This window comes from Anomaloglossus baeobatrachus, chromosome 12 (assembly GCF_048569485.1).
Source record: "Anomaloglossus baeobatrachus isolate aAnoBae1 chromosome 12, aAnoBae1.hap1, whole genome shotgun sequence".
NCBI lineage: Eukaryota > Metazoa > Chordata > Amphibia > Anura > Aromobatidae > Anomaloglossus > Anomaloglossus baeobatrachus.
In genome coordinates, this window is record NC_134364.1 from 131467073 (window position 1) to 131473336 (window position 6264).

The window sequence follows — 6264 nt, forward strand, 5'->3', positions numbered from 1 at the left end:
ACGCCGTATTGTGCCGCAGTGCAAAAATCCGGATGTGTAAAAGTAGCCTCAGAGGCTTTGGGCTACGATCACGAATAAGCCAGTGCCCAGCTACCCTGCATGCCATACCCGAAGATCTGCATAATGTCCGGCTCAGCAGTTTGCTGTGGTGTGTGCTCCATGTTTAGATTGAAGAACGGTAGGACAAATCACACAGCGGTTACACGGTCAGCTTAGACTCGTTAAAGAGTAACTTGAGTAAGAGGACAGTCTGCGGAGTCTTGTTTTGTAATATAATCTGCCTTCTCAGAACAAGCTGATCCAAAGTGGTCTCTTTTGCAAGAGTGGAATCAATGCCTTTTCTCTGCAGGAGGAGACATTTACACAAGCTTGTTTATGAATTTAAAAGTACCAGATAAAAACATTGCAAAATACGGAAAACAACCAAAATACCCAAAACATAGGACAACCCAGATACAGCCACAGTGGTTTTGCACAAATCTAAAAAGACGATGATTGTTTTAAGAATAGTAAAGTACACTCTGTACCCAAGAGGTCTTAATTAGATAAACAATTGTACCGCCCCGTGCTTGGATGCAGCCGAGCCGCTCGGATCCGGGCTCGTTTGGTGGGTGGCTCGAGCGCCTCCGGACCCGGGGGTCACGTCGCTCTGCAAGGGGTTGCTGGCGATCTCGATGGGGGTGGTTAGGTAGATGTGTACGGCCAGAGCCGTATTTCAGTTTGTGACGCCACCCACGGGACGTGGTGAAAGTGTAGACACCACCGCTGCGATTATGGGACACCCGGGGGAGATGGTAGTGCAGCAAGATGTTAACCCCTCCGTGAGCAGGGATGATGGCCCCTGGGACCCGCTAGGGGAGTGTAGTGTTTGGGTGGTGCAGGGCGGAGCGCGGCCAGATGGCACTGTTGTACTCACGATTACTGACACACTCAAGTCTCTGATGAACAAAGTTGATGGTGGTCGGTGCCCGCAGCCGGCTGCGTCTTGTCCCCCACCCGGGTTAATGGTCCTGGCCTTTCTCCTACACCTCTTTATGTTTGTGTAGACTGCCTGTGCCTTAGCAGCAGGAGTCCGCTCCCCGGCTGTGTATGTACCGGTGGAGTCCATTTGCCCGCAGGCACTGGCCCATGGGATCTCTCTGCTTGTGCAGTGGCTTTCTATCCCCCTCGGTGGGCTGTTGCCTTCTTTCGGGTCTTGGGATGGGAAAGGACCTAAGGTCCAGACCTCAATCAGTGAATTCGACGTGGTCCAGTGGCTTCTGGGCCACGTTCTGGGTCTGAGTACCCCTCCTTGTGCTCCGGTTTCCAGTCGGCTCCCCGGTTCGGTACCGGTGGGCCACTACCCTGTCCCGGTCCCTTACGGTTCCACCTGGCCGTCTTCCCGGCTCCTGCAGGTCAGGCCAGCGCCTGCCTCCTAGTCTAGGTACTAGGCTTACGACCCCGGCACCTGTCAGTTTCCGCTGCAGACATGTCACCACAGGCCTGCTGCTCTCTCCTCCTCTCAACTCCACTTGACTGACTGTACTGACTTGAACTGAACTTGAACTGAACTGAACTGCAGTTTCCTGCCTCAGGCCCTCTGGACTCCTCGGTGGGCGTGGCCAACCACCTGGCTCCGCCCCCTGGTGTGACCATCAAGCTCTGAGGGAGGTGACTAGGTTTTTATGTGGTTGGCTGCTGTTACTTTATTAGGGGGACGGGTGTTATGCAAGGGCCTACCTGTGACTACCTGGCTAGTCCAGGGCGTCACACAATCAGGACCAAAAGTGTTGGCACCTGTCACGCACAGACTTAAGGAAGGTTCAGCACACAACGAGACACACAACAAACAGGGGCTTCTCCACAACAAAGAAGGATTACACTGGGGACACTTAAACAATGGTGGTCCCTTGTGCTAGGGAGAGGGATGATTAGACACCTCCTGCACTCACGTGCAGCTGCATCCTGCATTTCTAGTCAGTCCCTATACAGGTTCCGCACCTGTCGCTGAGCAGGATACTTGAAGCCCTTAGAGACACTGTAATAACCCTGGCTAGTGAGCTGGCAGATGAGGATCGCTAGTCCCACCGCTGTACTAATACAACAAGAAGGGAAGTTAAAACAGACAGGGGAAACCACAAAGGATAAATCCAAACTTTACGGCTGCAGTCAGACACCAGGACTGCAGCCTACACTGCTTCACTGCAACAAGGGCTCGGCAGCTCCTTCCACCTTGGGTCCTAGCTTCAGAGTGGATCAGAATAACCAGCCCCCTCTACTGGGAGATGTGACCATATATAGGGGAAGGGACTGGTCACCAACTGGAAGCACCAGAGGTCAGGAGTCAGAAGCTGCTGGAACCCAAAACTGACATAAACCCTTTCAGTTCCAAAGGAAAGGGAATTATGTTTGGTGTGAGGAGTCTCAGATGGCTAAGAGGGAGTCTGGTTCAGATCCTGTCACAAGTCTCTAGATGCAGAGAGATGGCCGTTACAACATCCTTAAAATTGTTCCGGACAATTAAGTATTTTTCGCTGAAAATGATTGCAATTGCACATTTTGTTATACACATGTTTACTTCCTTTGTGTGTATTGAATCTACACAAAAAAAAATAGAAAAAAGGCAAATTGGACATAATTTCACACAAAAACTCCAAAAATGGGCAGGACAAAATTGGCACCTTTTCCAAAATTGTGGGTAACAACTTTGTTTTAAGCATGTGTTCCTTGTTCAAACTCACCTGTGGCAAGTAACAGGTGTGGGCAATATGAAAATCACACCTAAAGTCAGAAAAAAGGGGAGAAGTTGACTCAATCTTTGTATTGTGTGTTTATGTGTGCCACACCAAGCATGGAGAACAGAAAGAGGAAAAGAGAACTGTCTTAGGGCTTAAGAACCAAAATTGATTAAATTATCAACAATCTCAAGGTTACAAGTCCATCTCCAGAGATCCTGATGCTTCTATGTGGTACAACATAATCAAGATGTTTATGACGTGCCCACGGGGTCTTGGAGGACACTCGTCATGTGGCCGGTGTCGGTTTGGGGTGTCACAGCGGCCTGGCTCGGTTCCGTGACCCCAGCGGTGTCAATAAAAGGGGGAATGGGGTGTGGAGTTTGAATTTATGACGCCACTTGTGGTGTGCGGCCAAGTATTAGCCGCCGCTGCAGGAGGTCTTCTCTGGGGCGGATGATAACGCAGCTCTGATGGTACAGCTGTCTACAGGCAGAGCTCAGGCCCCAGGGAGGATGTTGGGGGTAGTAGTCGCCTATGGCGCAGGGGCGCGACGATGGGAGCGCCAGCACTGATGGGACGACACAGAAGTTGCAGTTTAAGTTCTTTACTCACTGAGATGTCACCGCCTTTGTGCTCCAGCCGATCCCGGATAGTTCGGAGGTCAAAGCCGGTGTTTCCTTCTGTGTGTCCTTTCCAGTGGTCTTCCCTCCACCCCAGCTCCTGGGCCGTGGAACGGGTCACGGGTGCCTGTGTCGCGGGCGGAGGAGGGGACGCTGCGTTCACCCACTGCTCGGGTCCGGCTACTGCTGCTGCTGCTCGGTGGTGGCTCGAGCGGTGGGCCGGATCCCGGGGACTCGAGCGGCGTTCCTTGCCCGTGAGTGAAAGGGGGGTGGTGTGTGGTTTGGGGATATTGTCCGTGACGCCACCCACGGTTGTGGTGAAGTTGTGACACCGCCGCTGCTCTGGACGGGGATCCCGGGAGCGATGACAGGGAGCAGCTTGGATGTTGGTTCTCCCCTCCGTGGGTAGGGGGTTGGTTGTCCCGGGGCCCCGGTGAGGGTTTGGGGGTGACAAGCGGGTTACGGGGCCTGGTGAGGTGCAGGGTCACGGGGGCAGCGCTGTGCCGCACGGCACGGTGGTACTCACTCAGCCAGTAATTTACTGGTAAAACAAACGGCTGGATGGACGGGTCCCACAGGCGGCTGCGGTTGTTCTCCTCCCGGTAGGTTGATGGTGACTGCCTTTCCCTGCACCTGTGTTGTGTTTACGGTTCCAATGGCTTCCCACTGGTAACCCGCTCCCCAGCTTGGATGGATGCTGAGGGAGCCCCTTTTGCCCGCAGGCTCTGGCCCTGGGAACTGTAGCCTTGGCGGTGACTGTGTTTCCCTCTACGGTGTGAGCTGTTGCTTTCAATCGGGTCTTGACTGCTGGGAAACGCCAGAGGTTCCCTTCGCTAACGGATTTGACCAGTTTCACGGTGACTCCTAGCCTGGTCGGGGTCCGTAGGCCCTGCCGGATGGTGCTGGCTTCTCTTCACTCCCCGATCCGGTACCGGCGGGCCACTGCCCGTCCCCGGTCCGTATGGTTCACTCCAATCAGCCTCTCCTGCAGACGGTCACCACCGTCTGCAAACCTTGCTGTATGTGCCCGGGCCACGCACCCGGACACGGTCAGTCTCCTCTACTACCACTTAACTCTCTCTAACTGATCTGACTCCTTTTCCCGCCTCCAGGACTGTGAACTCCTCGGTGGGCGGGACCAACCGCCTGGCCCACCCCCTGGTGTGGACATCAGCCCCCGGAGGAAGGCAACAAGGATTTGTGTTTGACTTAGGTGTGCCTAGCCGGGGTGTGGGGTGTGTTGGTGTAGTACCTGTGACGTCCTGGCTTGTCCAGGGCACCACACCTGCTGCACTCCCTGTGGACCCTGGGATCCCCCTTCTTCCTAAGAACGCGGGTCGAGCCTCCAGCTCCGGACCACGGGCCCCTTTCTGTTCTGTGTTCTTTTCCTGATGTCTCTTCCTGATGCCTTTTCGACCCACTTCCTGGGTGCCGACCTGGCGCTAACTGATTCTGAGTGAGATGGCTAGTAACTTCCCCTGCAGGTGCCCCACCCCCAGGGTTGCTGAGCAAGTGGGCAAGAGGTCCCATACCTCCTGATGGCCACCCCTGGCACCTAACCTGGCCCAGACTCAGTGAAAGAGCTCCCGTGTTATGTGTTGAGTGTGTGATGGTGGTTTACCGGTGATGACCTCCTCCGTATCCGAGATGAATACTGCACCCCGGATGAGGTGCAATACCTTATGGCGCCTGAAGCTGTAGGGGTGTCACATTTACAACCCATGGTACTGTAGCTAATCTCCCTGGACGTGGACGACAGTGAAAAATTGATGAAAGGTTGTAATGCAGGATAATGCGGATAGTAGATAAGCACCAATCAAGCTCGGAAGAAATTTAAGCTGTCCCGTAGGCTCAGGGTGCATTAGTGTCAGCGCAAATTATCTGTCAACACTTGAATTAAATAAAATGCTATGGCAGGAGACCCAGGAGGACCCCACTACTGACAAAAGTAATCGTAAATAAAAAAATCTATGAAAATTAACAAATGAAAGTCAGACATTTGCTAGCAGATATTCATGGCACCAGCCATGCCTCCATCACACTGGGATGTCACATAAAGGCTTAATTTAAGTATTCCAAGATTATACTTCTTTTGTAGGAAGAGGTCATATTCTCTCTTTTAGAATGATGTATACCTTACAATCATAGATAGTGACATTTGCAGTAGCATTTACATACGTGCCATTTATTGCAGAATGCAAGTTTGGAGAATACAATTAGGCTCCGTGGTGTCAGGATATATTATAGAAGCGCTCCCAAGCTGATCACATCGTTAAGAGGTTAAAAAAATAAGCGCTAGACGAATACAATTTATACATACCCCACAAGTCTACTGACGCCGTCCACACTGCTAGAATGCAAAATATGTTCTTTTATCCCTCTGTTATCGGAGTTCATGGAGTTTAGAAGCCAAAATTATTGTCCAATCTGCATAATTCAGTCTTTGTAAACGCTGCAAAATATATATATATATACTTCACCTGATAAGTTTGACATCTTACCCCGCCCATCGTTAAAATAAACGTGCAAAACGCCAGAATTCTGGGAAAAACTCCTTAAGCCCCGATCATAAACCAGTTCTTGACAGAATTCTGCCTTAAAACTGTCTGAAATGTCACCACATTCTTATATAATTCATAGCGGCACAAACATGTGTGAAGCCCCACAGGTGTTGTGTCGGTGCCTTACCTTCAGGGACTCCACTCGGCTGGATCTGGTCACAGGTAGGAGATCTTCTTCTTGTCGTGACGCCACTCTCAGTATTGCGGCCAGTAGGGACCGCCACTGCAGGTTGAGGGACGCCTGGGGCTGATGGTGAGTGCAGTTAGTTGGAATAGCCTCCTGAGAGTGAGGCAAGCCCCAGGGCCCTGTGTAGGTGCGTAGAACCACAAGGCGCAGAATAACTCCACACAGGCAGAATGTCTTTC